At 37.4% G+C, this 16301-nt stretch overlaps 1 pseudogene; it reads left to right on the top strand.

Annotated features, from left to right (window-relative positions):
* The first annotated feature begins 1768 nt into the window (after positions 1–1768).
* Positions 1769–2780, top strand: LOC142172561 (uncharacterized; annotated as a pseudogene).
* The last annotated feature ends 13521 nt before the right edge of the window (positions 2781–16301 follow it).

Below are 16301 nucleotides of genomic sequence, written 5' to 3' on the forward strand. Positions count from 1 at the left end.
TAAACATAATTGTCTACCAGAAAATAAATGGGAAAAGCTAAAAAAAATCCATAGTAGTAACAGGGTTTACCAATGAGGGAAGTATGATAACATACAAAGCAAGGAATCTAAAAATACAAATATGGGATAAAATATCAACCATAAAAGAAATATATAGTTATGAATTCACAAATAAAGATATATTATTAGGAATGCCATTTTTAGATTAGTTATTCCCACATACTATAAAAAAACACATTGGTGGTTTACTACTCCGTGTAAGCAAAGATTAGGAGCAAAAAGAGTAAATAATAAATTGAGAAAAACAACACCCTGGATTAAGGGAAGTGAAAAAATTACCCAGAAATTAGAAAATATGACACAAAGCAACCATAATATAGAAATAATCATTTTCTCAATAAACAAGATAAAACTACTCCAAGATAAATTAGAACTACTATATAATGATAATCCACTACAAGGTTGGGAAAAACATAAAACAAAAATAAAAATTGAACTAATAGATGAAAATAGTATAATAACACAAAAACCTTTGAAATACAATTTTAATGATCTAACAGAATTTAAAATACACATACAGGAATTATTAGACAATAAGTACATACAAGAAAGTAATAGTAAACACACTAGCCCAGCATTTATAGTAAATAAGCATAGCGAACAAAAACGAGGAAAAAGTCGTATGGTTGTAGATTATAGAAATTTAAATGTAAAAACGAAAACATATAATTATCCGATACCAAATAAAATACTAAAAATCAGACAAATACAAGGATTTAACTATTTTAGTAAATTTGACTGTAAATCAGGATTTTACCATTTAAAACTAGAAGACGGATCTAAAAAGTTAACAGCATTCACAGTACCACAAGGATTTTACGAATGGAACGTATTACTATTTGGATATAAAAATGCACCAGGTAGATACCAACATTTTATGGATAACTACTTTAACCAATTAGAAAATTGTATAATATATATATAGATGATATACTGTTATATTCTAGAACAGAGAACGAACATATAAAACTACTAGAAAAATTCATACACATTGTAGAAATATCAGGAATTAGTTTAAGTAAAAGGAAAGCAGAAGTAATGAAAAATCAAATAGAATTCTTAGGTATACAAATAGATAAAAATGGAATAAAAATGCAAACTCATATAGTACAAAAAATAATTAACTTAAACGAAACACTTGATACGAAAAAGAAGTTACAATCATTTTTAGGATTAGTTAACCAAGTAAGGGAATATATCCCTAAATTAGCAGAAAACATAAAACCACTACAGAAAAAATTAAAAAAGGATGTAGAATACCATTTTGACGAAAAAGATAAAATACATATAAAGAAGATAAAAAATATGTGTAAAAAATTACCAAAACTATATTTTCCAGATGAAAAAAGACAGTTCACATACATAGTAGAAACAGATTCTAGTGACCACAACTATGGAGGAGTTCTAAAATATAAATATGATAATGAAAAAATTGAACACCATTGTAGATATTATTCAGGATCATACACGGAACCACAATTAAAATGGGAGATAAATAGGAAAGAATTATTTGGATTATATAAATGTTTGTTAGCATTTGAGTCATATATCGTTTATAACAAGTTTATTGTAAGAACAGATAATACACAAGTAAAATGGTGGATAACACGGAAAGTACAAGATTCAGTAACTACAAAGGAAATAAGAAGTCTTGTATTAAATATATAAAATTTTACATTTACAATTAAAGTAATAAGGACTGACAAAAATGTTATTGCAGACTACCTATCAAGACAAAGGTACCCAAACTGATGAAAGCCAAGAAACAAAAGATTTATTTGCAATCATTACTACTCTATCTTTACAGATGGATGGTATGGGAAAAAGATTACAACAGATAGAGAAAAGCCAGCCAAGTCAGCAGCATGACAATAAAGATGCGGAGCTAAGTCGATCGGAAGACTCAAAACTTCCAGAGTTAGAAGGAGACGTTGGGAAACTCCAAAAAACCCATAACAAAGTTTGTTTATATACAGCTGCAGGTACAAGTAAACAAGTTAACAAGAAGCCACATACCAATGTCAATTTAAATAACATATTTGATAAACCAATTACTCCGAAAAGGCCAAAAGAACAATAGTTACAACACCACAAACCTCAACCTATGCCAACAGCCTACACCAAAATAAAAAAATATACAACCATATTACCCAGACCTATATTGAAAATATATACAAAATTCAAACATTTATATACCTTAACCCCAGAGCAACTACTACAACAGATCCAACACAGGACTATATACCCAAAAACTCCAAGGATATAATAGGCTTATTGCACAGCCAAAAACTAGAGCCAATTTAGTAAAAACATGTTACAATTACGGATTACTTAGCACGGTATATACCTATGATGGGGAAGAGATAAATGGAATACCAGAGCTATATAAAGCATTTATTACATTTAAAAGAATTACAAAAGGAAACCTATTTTTTATAAAATTCTATACAGCACCAGCTGAGATACTATACGATGAAATAAAACCTATTATACAGGTTGTAAAAATAGGATTGACACGAGATATGATAATACCAGAAGAAATAGAACAACAACCAGAAATACCAAAAATCGAGATACCAGGTTTTTACGCCAACAAAAGAATAATTGGAATAGCAACTATTATCCAAGAGCTAGCCAACAATTATTTACAAGAAAATGCTATCTGGAGCTACTACTCAAGAGATCAACTAATGATATATGCGAATTCAAGAGAACTATGACAAGGAGATATGGATGAAGTCCAAAAATGGATTTTATCATTACTAAAACCAGAGATACAACCAACTACAAGAGCACTAAAGAAAGGATTTATTTCCAATGAATTATTGACAAGATACTACAAATTAGTAGGGCACAAATACCCAGATCATATATGTTCAAAATGCAACGGAGAAGATAATCAAGTACCAGAAGTACAACTGGAATGAAGATATCAGCCTAAAGACAAAAGAAGAAGACAGATATTGCAAACAGATAATGTAAAAAGTCATAAAGTAAATAGTACAAGTCATATCCATGAACAGTAAAGGTCGTTCATGAAGAGTCATTTGTGAATAGTAAGAGTAATTCATATAGTACGAGTCATATTCATGAACAGTAAAGGTCGTTCATGAAAAGATGATTGTGAATAGTAAGAGTCATTTAAGTATGTAAAGAGTCGTTTGTAAACAGTAAGAGTCATTTAAAGTTTTCTATATATAGTTTGTAAATAAGAGGAAGAAAGGACACACCCTCACCTTCTCTCTTATCTTCTCTCTCTTATAAGAAATATCTGAGTTATATACAAGTCTCTTTAACGACTATGGAACATTCAAACGAGTTACAAGATCAGGTAAGTTTATTCATAATCATGTCTAACTAAACTTTTATATTTCTTATAATCTCTTGAATATCATAATTGTTTATCATGTTATAGTACTGTTATAAAGAACATCTTGAGAAAGTTTGCCATGTCTAATAATGCTGAGAGTAGTTAAGCCCAGACTATGCCATCCTAAGGTCGAAACCGGTAGGCATGGAAGCCGTTTAGGGGAGTAGACAGAGTTGAGGCGCTGTTGGGTAAATGATTGAAGCAAGAAAAACATGGTAGTGACCAGAAAAGATTGTTCAGTATATTTTATTAAAAAATGATAAACTCTATGATAAACAAAGAGGTTAGAGGGAATATGTTTAGTAAACACATGATAAGAATAAGGAAAAATAATAATCTTATGAGCAACCACACTTATTTACTAGATAATAATAATGATTACAAAATACTCATATTATATACCTTGAACCAACTTAATAACGACATTAGGAGAAAAATTTACGATATTTTAGTTTCTTTTGAAATAATTAACATAATGGAACAAGGATATACAGAACTAATTCTATCAGAAGAAATAGATATCTTAGATTTATATGAACTAGACTTATATTCGGATTAATGATCAACTACGAATATATCAAGCACTGGTTACAAACTTTAGAAAATATAAATTTATTGTCTAAATTTTTAAATGAAAATATAGAAGAATATCAAAAGACCCAAGATATCCAATACTTAGAGTATATAGGAGAAAATATAAAAGAACTTTCAAGGTTAATTCCGCTTACCACAAACTACTTACAAAATTGTCCATGCTCACCCAACTTGTCCATTTCTTTGAATCCTGGCTGATGTACCAAGATAAGGCATCGCCTTTCAGGATCCTCATGAACAGCTTCATGTGGATCTTCTCGTCCCTTCCAACTCCTACTAGCTTATCATAATACATTCTTAGATGGACCCTTGGATCACCTGTACCGTCGAACATCTCGAACTTGGGAGGATTGTACCCCTCCGAGAGTTCAACATCTGGCCGAACACAAAGATCTTCATAGTTCAACCCCTCAACGTTTTTGCTACCTTCGACGCCCTGGACCCGGCTGGTTAACTTCTAAAATTCAGCGGCCAAATTCCTGATAAGGGAGTCTTTATCGTCTGAGTCAGATGCACCTGAGATTGGCTGGGGGTAGTGGGGTATAGTGTCCACAAAGACAGGAGTGTTGGGGAGGTGGTTGTTTGTGGTGTTTTGTAGTTCAGGAATGAGCAGTGGAGTGTTATTGCATGTGGTGTAGGCTTGGGTGTGAGCGGGTTGTACTGGTGTTTGTGGGGTGTTCTGTGAAGGTGTGGGGTTCTGGTTGTTAACATCAGGAGCGGCAAGAGTGAATGATAGGCTTGCCAAGTTCCGGACTTGATCCAATTCCTCCCAGAATTTCAGCAATATCTGCTCAAGATGAGCGGCAGTTCCCTTGGTAATTGGAGTATTCTGAAAAGTCTCCTCAATTTCCTTTCTAGCATTTGCATCTCTCATTTTGCTTTTGCTCCTGTTTCTGATATGACTTGGAGGAGGAGGAGGAGGTGGAGGGCTCTTAGATCTCGTACTGTATGGTGATGGTGCCAGAATGCACGAACTAACCTTTGGGGAGGGGGATAAAAAAAATAAAATAAAAATAAAAAGGTAAAAAGTTAGTGCGGATTCTGAGAAAGAAAATACTGCGATATTTAAACACGTCGTGCATGAATATATGTCGTTTCCTAATTTGGATGCCTCGTTGTGTCCGAGGTAGGCCTAGCAACAAATTAAATTTGGAGAACTCATAATGCTAAATGCCTCATTTTATTGATAAAAACAAGACGAGTCTTAAAACAACTGAATATTAAAAATATCACCAATGGCCAGTGGCCTTATTACATTATGAAAGCAGAAAATAAAAGTCCTACTACTTGGTCCCAGAAGGACCTTCCCCAGATCCGGTATTCTTGTCTCACTCGTACAGCTGCACCAGCTTGCGCAATCCTAGCAATAAGTAGGCTCGGGACAAATGCCCGCCCATATTTCCCTCGGCATTTTGGTAGTATTCGATCCTCTTCAAGAACTTTTCTTCCAATTCTACTAGATCCCGCTCCAGATACCCTAATCGCTTGTTGGCGTTAACATCCATATCCTTCCATCCGTCGATCAGCTTATGGTGGGCTTCCTGTATTTCTCGGTGCTCATTTTCACACTCTCGAATTCTCTTGCGTAGTTGATTGTACTTAACCCGTGCTTCAGTTTTCTCGTCGATGATTCTGTGTCCGTGAATGAACCCAGGCTGACCCATACCAATGTGATTATCTTCAAGCCAACCCGAATAGTGCGGCAAACAACCGGCGTGATACCTATCTGGCTCAATAGATTCTTTCCCCAAAATGATCTTGCAATGCCACAGGTGCTGAGCTTGGCATTTGTGAGGGCTATCATTGTCATGGAAATCAGCCTTAAAGTGACTCATCTTGTCGACCCTTGGTATGACTTGCTTTCTCCCAGCCTGCCTCGTGGCCCGGAGGGGAACATAAGGATAAGTTCCCCTTAGTCCAATGAGTATGAGAAACGCGTCTCGGGATCGAACAATCAACTCTTCCGTAGGGAACCACTCAACCATCTATTGTACCTGGTCCTCCTTCAGATTCTCAAATAGCTCTACCCATCCTCCGGCGTCCTCTGGCTGAGCGAACATGTTAGGCATATAGTTCATACGCCTTGGCTGGTGGAAGGCAATGTGATCATCCCAGTCTCTGCGCAGAATCTCCTACCGGTATTCTCCCTTATGGAGGTGCTCCATGAGCCAGAGTTGAAGTAGTAAATTGCATCCCTCAAAATGACTAGCCCTTCGCTGACAGTTATCCAGGGCTCGGTATATCTCCGCGATAATCATGGGCACTATGCTGAAAGGCTACCCGCCAATCCCTTCCATCAGAGTCTTAGTTACCATGGCCAGTCTGGTGTGGATCCTAGCCTTCTTCATAGGGAACACTATCATCCCCAAGAAGCAAAACATGAATACGAAGACCCTCCTGTGAATATGCCCCAGTGAGGTGAGGGCAAATTCATCCGAATAAGTGTGTTATGACCTGCTATGGCCATATCTCTTATACAGATAGTCGAATGGGATGTACGAGTCTTTCAAACATGTCAAGTCTGGGTTCTTCTTCAGTCCCATCATCTTAAGGAAACCCCTACCTTTGCGATTTTCTGGCATAAGCATACCTGGAGTCTCCCAAGGGATACCAGCTAAACCTCCTATTTCTTCCAGCAAAGGAGTAATTTCAAGGTCCCCGAAGCGGAACACGGACCTATCACTATCCCAGATAAAGTTGCAGCCTTTAAGATTTTGTTGTCAGGCTGGACTTCTAGAAAAGAGGGCAGATTCCCTAGGTATTTGCGGACGAGTGTCTGATCACTGGAGTGGAGGTCCTCCCACCAATTTAGAAGCATTGGATGAATGTTGGCTACCATGCCAAATCTGGGGACTTTGTGCCTCATTTTCTGCAAAATAGAGTGTTAGACCCTACACCACCAGACTCGACTATTTAAACCAATAATTAGCATAGCAAGCATTTTGTTCTCCAAATAAATGCACAGAATATGGTGGTGTCCGTTTGGGTTTCAAGGAAACCTAGTGGACTTTGGACAAGGCTATCTTAATGAGTCATTATGTGGACAACATAACTGACTCGACTAGGTTTGACCATGATGCATGCACAATTTAAACAGAGTAAGGTTCCTATTGGGGTATTAGACAGGTACCCTTGAGCGAACAACTCAAGAGGGAAAGGCACGGAACCGTCGACTGCACCGCTGATCGACTGGTTTTACCGCAAATAAGCCTTTGCCGAATTTAAAGGGTGATAATATTGGAAGAGCGCAACCACTCATTATAAGCGTTGCTATGGTATTTGTTTGGCACGAGTGAAGTATGATGTTGAAGATGCAGTTTACAAGAATGAAACAAATTGACATGTATTTCCACGTTCATAAGATAAATGATTACAATAATTGCAGTAATTAAAACAATATTGTAATAAAGTGGTAAAGGGAAGCAGTTAAAGAAAAAGAAAAAGACATGAAGAGCCAAGTCAGTTTCATAGCGAAAGAATAAAAGACAGTAAATAAAGAAATTAATGAGATAGTAAAGTCACAAGCAACATGCAATGGTAAAAGCCTAAAGAAATCTCCAATGGTTTAGAAATGAATTCAAAAGAGAAACAGACCACCGAGTTGTAGTTAAACGCAGAACGAGTAATTTAAAATAGACTACCGAGTTGTTCCAATCAATTGTTACTACTTTTAGACGAGGCGAGTTTGGTTTTTAAAAACTCCTATAGACATGGTCTCTACGAGTCATTTGTTTTAAACCCTCTTGTAAATAGATGCTGATTTGATTAATCCTAAAAGTTTGCCTAATATCGTGAATATGCACATTCCTATAGGCATGATTTCTATATGCAAGATTGCAGAAAGTTAAACGTTGTCTCCTATAGGCATGATTTCTATAGGATTGTATCAGAAACATTGAACAAAAAATTAAAATCCTAAAGCATGGTCTCTACCCTTACTGATGTAAGAAAGTAAAGCCCCTCCCACACCCTTTTACTATACTCCCCGAGTTCGTACAACTTATTACAGCCCAGAAAAAAGATAAAGAGTACATCAAAGACCAACAGCTAGATCCGAGCAGCCTAATTCAATCTTAATGTCTAATAATATGTGATTAACCAATTCCGAATCCAGATTTCCAAAGCCTTCTCTTTATCCAAGGTATTTCAAAGTTCCAAGGAATCTCAAGGATTCCCGGCATTGCTTACACCCAGGATACCATTAAAAGAATAGTGCAGTGTGGAAGATCCAGCCCTCAGGCATCCAAGTTCAGTAGGAACTCAAGGGTCCCAAAGCATGGCTTGCAAGAGGGGGGCAGAACTTATAGCTAGGAGTAAGTGCAAAGTGGAAAGGGAATTGGGGAACCATAACAAATGGTGGTCGTGCCTAGCCACAAGTGCAAGCTGGCACACCCCTAGCCACTTGTATGGGTTAAACAAGTTAAGAGCAGACCTGAGTCTAGATGGTGATTGGGACACCACCAGACTCAAATCAGGCTCAGCATATAAAGGGGAAAAGGGAAGTGGGAATTGATTCGAGTAAAGGGTTCAAAAGAACCCAGTTCAAAGTCATGGGCAGCAATAACAGAGTGCTGTCATGGCTAGAACTGTACTCTCATACAAAGGGGAAAAAGGGAAGGGGTTCGCATAGAGAGGCATTTACAGAAACACAAAGAAAGAAATAAAGCATAGCAGACTAGGAGTAAAATAAACACATAGTGGAGGGGCATTATTTTAATTAAGAGGAACATACCAGTTGCAAATACTAGAATAATAGGACAATAAGAGCAAGTAAACAGCCAGAAGTCAGCAGGAACAAACTCAAGTTCTTCAGCAAATATTTGAGAGTTCAAAAGGAACTCAAGAATGTTTCAGGCAGTAAAAGAGAAGAAGAGCAGAGTGCTCAGTATTAGAAGTAGAGAAAACAGCAGTAGAGAAAGTATTGAACTTGTGTAGTGTTCAATTGGAGTCTGAAGTGTGTCTGAAAGTTTTGTGTAGTGTCTTGTTTTTATAGTGCAGAAAACGAGTAAGCAAAAGGCAAGAAAATAGTTTGCAATCAATCATAGAAGGTATCCCTAAGGTTAAGAGATTTGATTTCAAACGGGCATGAGACAATTAAGGAAAGAAGAATAATTAAAAACCTTTCCAAAGTAACATAACATAGGTAAATACATAGGAATTATTTAAGGCAAAAATCCTGTGGTACATGATTTGTGAGAAATAAGGCAAGTAGATCAATCAAACAGCCAGCAATTTGTTCAAATGAACTTAGTCAAAAAAAGGGTGAGGAAAAGATCAATTGGGAAAATCAGTAACAAATCAATCGAGCCTTATTAAAAGGAGATTGGAATCAATTACGAGTTGGCGGATCATTTTGAAAGAAGAACTTTCATATATAAAGCACACAAGTGTCAAGAAAGAAAAGATTGGCATGGAAAGTTTCAAATCACAAGCAGAAAGATTCCAGTTTGGTTTATAGACTCGGCATGAGTTTGAGAGAGCCCAGGGTCCCAAATAGAACCCAAAACTCGCAAAAATCCCAAACCCTAGGAGAAGGCAAATCATTGAAATAGACTCAAGGTCTCTTTCAGAGCACACAGATACAACAGCAAATTTGAAGCATCAGAGTGAAAAAATCATAAGGAACATGTTTAAGAAAAGCTCAAAACTCAAGCAAGTTCAGGGGAGAAAAGAGGTGACATAGAACTTAGAAGCAGTAGATGAAATAAGTTTAGAACTCAAACAGAGGTCCAGTAAAGGCAAACAAGAGCTTAGTAAAAAAAATAGTAAAGGAACACATAGGATATACATGTAAAAGTATGATGTAGGAACTAGTAGAAGAGATAATAGAGCACAAGTAGAAGAACATGCATAATAACGGCAAAATCATAAGAACATAAGAGAAGACATGCAAGGAAGGGATACAAAACATAAGCCAGAACTCATGAAACATGGCATAAACAAACAGATTCACACAAAGACAGAAGAAAATATAAGAAACGGAAATCGTTTCTAAGGTTTGAAAAACCCTAAATTGAACAGACTAATTTTGAAAAGAGAAATTTGGAGAAAAGCTTTGAAACTTCGAGTATAACATCAGATCTATCACAGATCTAAGAAAAATAAAGAAAGAAAGAACCTCGAACAGCTTTTAGGGTTTCTCAGAAACCATAGAAACGAGAAGGCTTGGAAAGGATCTGTCCTGGAGTAGATCTGAGCCTTATCTAGGCTCGTGAGGCTCGAACATGTCGGAACGGAGCCGGAGAAGCCATAGGAACACAAATCGGCGGAGGATCTGAACAGGCCTCGTTGAGGTTGAACCTCGAAAGCCTTGAATAGACATGATTTGGGGTGAAGGGAAATGAGCACAGGCCCTCCATGGCCTGGGAAGCCATGGACTCCGGCGAGAACTGGTCGGAGAAGACGAGGGAGGCGATTAGGGTTTCGAGTGCTTGAGAGCGTTTTGAGAGAGAATAGGTTTCATAGGTGGCTGTCTAAGAGAAATGAGGGTTAGGGTTGGGGTTAGGTAAGTTTAAAAAAGGCAAGGGGAATTGTGTTCGTTGATCAAAACGATCAACGGCCTGGATTAAAAGGATTTCCGGGCGGGTTGGATTAAACGGGTCAAGGGACTGGGTTTGAATGAATTGGGATGGACTTATTTAAGGCTGAAATTGAAATGGAATTTGGGTTGTAATTGAAATGAATTGAGGCTACAATTGAAATAGCTAATTTTCCTTTTATTATTTTATAAAAAATAGTAAAATATTTTAAAAACCTAAATTAAAGGCACTGAGTCAACTAATAATATATAAATATTAATTCAAAAATATTGGGATCAATTTTGTAATTATAAAATGCTATTAAATCTTAAAGAGGCTAGTATTACAATTATATGCAATTTTGTTTTAAAAATACCAAACGAATTTGTAAAAATATGAAACAATCATGCCAACTATATTTTGATGTAAATATGAGAATGAAATAAATTATTCTCCGAAATGGAAAGCTTTGGGAATAATTATGGGATTAATGGTGTAAAAATAGGCCATAAATTAGTTTAAAAATCATTAAAAATGTCACAACCCTTTGGGGTGCTTATATATGCACATATATGTCATTTTGAAAAATATAGGGAAAAATTAGGTATCAACACCATGTCCTTCCATTCCTCAATTAGCTTCTGGTTGGACTCTTGTATCTCGCGGTGTTCATTTTCATACTCCCGGATCCTTTTGCGTATTTGGTTGTATTTGACCTGTGCCCCGGCCCTTTCATCTATAATCCTGTGGCCTCCAGCAAACCCTGGCCGGCCCAGACCATCATGATTCTCTTCCAACCAACTGGAGTAAAAAGGAGCGCAACCAGCATGATATCTATCTGGCTCGATGGTATCTCTCCCCATTATGACCTTGTAGTGCCACATATGCTGAGCTTGGCACTTGTAAGCACTATCATCATTCTGGAAGTCAGCCCGAAAATGACTCATCTTGTCGACCCTGGGTATAACCTGCTTCCTACCAGCTTGTCTCATAACTCGGAAAGGGACGTAAGGATAGGTTCCTCTCAGACCAATCAATATCAGGAAAGGTGCATCTCGGGATCGGGAAATGAACTCCTCGGTTGGAAACAATTCGAACATCCATTGAACCTACTCTTCAGTTAGATTATTAAATAACTCTACCCATCCTTTGGCCTCTTCAGGCTGAGCGATCATATTGGGGATGTAATTCATTCGTTTTGGACGATGGAAAGCGATGTGATCATCCCAGTCCCTTCGCTGAATCTCTTGTCGATATTCACCCCTTTGGAGATGTTCCATGAGCCAAAGTTGAAGTAATAAATTGCAGCCTTCGAAATGTTTGTCTCCCCGTTGAAGCTTCTCCAAGGCTTAGTATATGTCTGCAATGATCATGGGCACGATGCTGAATGGCTGCCCACCGATCTCTTCCATTAGGGTCTTAGTTACCATAGCCAGCCTGGTGTGGATTCTTGCTTTCTTCATTAGAAACACGATCAGCCCAAGAAAATAAAACATGGAGACGAATACCCTTCAATGGATGTGCCCCAAAGATGTGATGGCAACCTCGTCAGGGTAAGTACGATAGGATTTGCTGTGACCGTATCTTTCATACAAATAGTCAAAAGGGATGTAGGATTCCTTTGGACATGTCAATTCTGGATTCTTCTTTAAACCCATCATTTTGAGAAAGCCTCTGCCCTTGCGGTTCTCAGGCAGCAGTAGACCCGGAGTTTCCCATACTAGACCGGCCAATCCTCCTATCTCCTCTAGCAAGGGTGTCACTTCAATGTCCACAAAGCGGAACACATCCCTTTCACAATCCCAAAATAGTGTGGCAGCTTCTATGATCTTGTTATTAGGTTGGATCTCTAGAAGGGATGGTAGATTCCCAGAAATTTTCGGACGAGGGTTTGATCACTAGAGTGAAGATCTTTCTACCAGATTAGCAGTCTTAGGTGGATGTTGGTGACCATGCCGAATCTAGGGACTTTTTGCCTCATTTTCTGCAAAACAAAAAGGTTAGGCCCTCAGCCCCAACAGACTCGACTATTTAATACCAATAATTAGCATGAAACATTTAGTTCTCCAAATAGATGCACAGAATGTGGTGATGTCCGTTTTGGTTCAGGTTTGACCATGATGCATGCATAATTTGAATAGAGTAAAGTTTTTATGGGGTTTTAGACTGGTACCCTTGAGCGGACAACTCAAGGGGAAAGGCACGGAATCGTTGACTGCACCGCTGATCGACTGGTTTTACCGCAAATATCCCTTTCCAAATTTAGGGGGGTAATAATATAGGAAGAGCGTAACCACTCATTATAAGCGTTGCTATGGTATTTGTTTGGCACTAGTGGATTATGATGTTGAGCAAGATTATGCAATAATTAAAACATACTAGCACGTATTTGCACATTAGGAAAGCGATAAATACAATAGTTTCATAATTTCAAGCGGTAATAAAGGAAAGAAACAAGAAGACATGTCAGTTTACAGTTGAGAAGGACATTAAATGTTTAACGAAATTAAACAAGTAATTGCACATAAAGAGCTACAAATTCACAAGACAATCTGAAGTGGTAAAAGCCTAATATCCCCAGCAGAGTTGACATGTTGTCGCGCCCCCTTTTTCCCTCTTTGCATCGGAAAATCGGGTTTATGACATTTTTAGGGTGTATGACAACTCATTACTTTTGGGACACCTATAAAGTTCATTTCTAAGTTTGTTTGATATCCATTTATAGGGGTAAGGGCTTGAAATTATCCTAAGGGGGAGGTGTTAGGCACCTCTCAGGATCCACTAGTGTGGTTCCCGGCCAGACAGTTTTGTGAATTTGTACAATTAGCAAATAGACAAGTATAGGCTCAAGTAGTAAGAGATTTAGATTTAAACACATAAGGGTTTGAAAACAATTAAAAGGCAAATTTTGAAAGGGAGCTACATTTTTTACAAATACTTGAAAATATAAAAGGAGAGAGGAGTCCTAGGTTTATTTATAATATGGATCACATCAAAGCGATACCCGGTATGACACTCCTCAAAAGAGGGGATACACGTGGTATTAGTGCACTGGTCATTATATCCATATCTGTCCTTCCCACCCATTAAGGTATCAAGGTGCAGATTGGTCTCGACCTCTATTGCATGCTATTACCTGTCCCATTCTTATCAGTCCCGGAGGAATTTAGGACTACTATTCCTATAAGGGGGAGGATTTTAAGCTGACTCGTAGGTTTTTAAAGGATAAAAAGACTAAGGCGACATTCAAAACACGTAGGACTGCGTATCAGGGAAAACATATAAGCAACTAAGAGGCTCATATATACCTCCTCAAGTAAAGCACACAAATAGCACAACTCAAACACATTTAGGGTCTGAATTTAAAGTACTAAGGCAAGGGGAATTTTAATTGTTGAAGTAGACCAGTTTATTACATAACTCAGATAAGAAGTCTGAATCAGGCCTGCCTACTGGTTGTAGCAGTTACTAATTAACAGAGGTGGATTGAGTTTTTATTGTTGTCACCTAAGGCTTGCCTAAGTGTGTTGATGATATCCTATAAGCATGATGTCTATTACTGATTCAGAATGTAGCAAAGTAATGACAGTTTTAAAATGAGCGATTTGAGATCCTATAGGCATGCTTTCTAAATAGTATTAATAAAAGGAGAGTAGGTTGTTTAAAACTAGTTAAGAACAGTACGAGTTAAGCTGATTTTAAACTAGACTGGTTTCAGATCCTATAGGCATGATATCTATTATTGCTAATTTTTTTTAATTCCTATAGACATGATATTTAGTTGAACGTGAAACGAAGCAGGCATGATTTACTTGAAATTCTTATAGGCATGGTGTCTAAGGGAAATACTGATTTTTAACCTTATGAACATGATGTCTGATTATAGCCGTTTAGATCCTATAGGCATGGTGTCTAAGTGTGGTAAAAAAACATGCAGAATTTAAAATAAGTCCTATAGGCATGTTATCTAAATGTAGAGTTAAACATGCAGAAGTTAAAGAAACAGATCCTGTAGGCATGTTCCCTACACTTCTAATGGCTAAACATGCATAATTACCCAGCCCTTTTTTCACTAACCAACCCCCATTATTTGTTACACATTATTACAGAACAAATACTGAATTACATCAGAACAATGTAAAACAAAAAGTTACAACCATAGGAAGCCTGATTCTTGACTTCCTCTCTGAGTTATGGAATAAACCACCTCAAGCACCACTTGTTTCAGAGCTTTTCTTAGACCTCGGTGTGTCAATGTTCCCTAAGGCCCTCAAAGGACCCCGGGTAGTGCTTACACCCAGGTTTGCATAACCAGATAGAGGTGAGTGCAGTGTGGAAGGGCCAGCCCTTATGTGTCCAAGTTCAAATGGAGCTCATTGGTCTCTAGGCAAGGCTCACACAAGAGGGACAAAACCTAAGTTCTAAGAGTATAGTGGAAGTGCAGAAACAGAGATTTATTTAAAATTGGGTTAAAAATAGTAAGGGGTAGGGGTAATTTGAAAACAGTAGCAGTAAAACTTAAACTACACAGGATCAGCAGTTGCACAAAGGGGCCAGGGGTTTGGGAATACATTGCATGAAGCATATGACCCTAGGATGGGTCAAGTTTGGACATGCACAACAATAGATGATGCTGGCATGCCCACAAACCAACCAGAGAACACAAACACATAAGGGGATATGAGGTTTGGGATTCATGAGTTAGCAAATCACATAATCAAGTGACTGACAGAGTATATACATAAGGGAACACAATAATTTACAGCATGCTTTGTAATGAAACTTGATTGCATTAGCATAAGCAGAAACGATTGAGAGTGAAGGAAATAATAAAGAAACATGTTGTTGTTGATGCTTGAAGATTAAATAGGACATACCAGTAAGAAGCAAAGTGCAGAAAGGAAAAGTAAGAAAAATTTCCACAGCCTAGCTTTGACGTTCAGCCGGCAAGACAAGGCAGTAACACAAGTAGTAACAGAGAAAAGAGAGAGAGTTTTGGGTGAAGTATATGTTCTGAACTCAGATGGTTCGTTTGTGTTTTGAAAGAAGAGGGGTGCAGGGTATTTATAGTTTTTTTGAAAACGAGTGAAGGAGAAAAAATAAGATACAAACATGGAAACAATCACAAGTCAGAATCAATTACACAAGTGATTCCCTTTAATTAAGGAATCACTGTTTAACGGGTAGTAATAGATTTAATTAAGGAAAGAAAATCAATTTGGAAGCAAACTGATTATTGTCATATAAGGGGTAGTAAAAGCATGCAGTGAATAATCGAGTCTGAGCAAAAAAAGTATATGCTTATTTTAGAAGAGAAATCAGCAAGGTAAAACATTACAGTAAAGGGAAAAGAATCAATCAATTTTAAACAAGCGAGTGAAATTAGGGCTCATACAAGAAAAGCTCTTGAATTAGTCACAAAATCAAGATCAATCAAGGAAGAAACTTCAGCATATAAATAGAGTGAACAGAAACATCAGACATGTGGGGCCAAGCACATTGGCAAAAGAAACAGCATACAATAGTAGCAGAAATAAGCATAGGATTCAGTAGTGAATAAAGTTAGATAGTCAGGGTTCACACGTATAGCCCAAGTGAAGAAGAGAGTCAAACAAGCAAAGGTCTCACAGTAATAGGTGAGGAATCCATAGTCGAGTTGAAAGATAGTAAAAGTCAGATAAGTCACATAAAGAAAAGAGAGTCTTAAAACAAGAAACTTTCAATCGAATCAAGTGCATACCTAAACAAACAGTTTCCGA

Source organism: Nicotiana tabacum, chromosome 18 (assembly GCF_000715075.1).
Source record: "Nicotiana tabacum cultivar K326 chromosome 18, ASM71507v2, whole genome shotgun sequence".
Classification (NCBI taxonomy): domain Eukaryota; kingdom Viridiplantae; phylum Streptophyta; class Magnoliopsida; order Solanales; family Solanaceae; genus Nicotiana; species Nicotiana tabacum.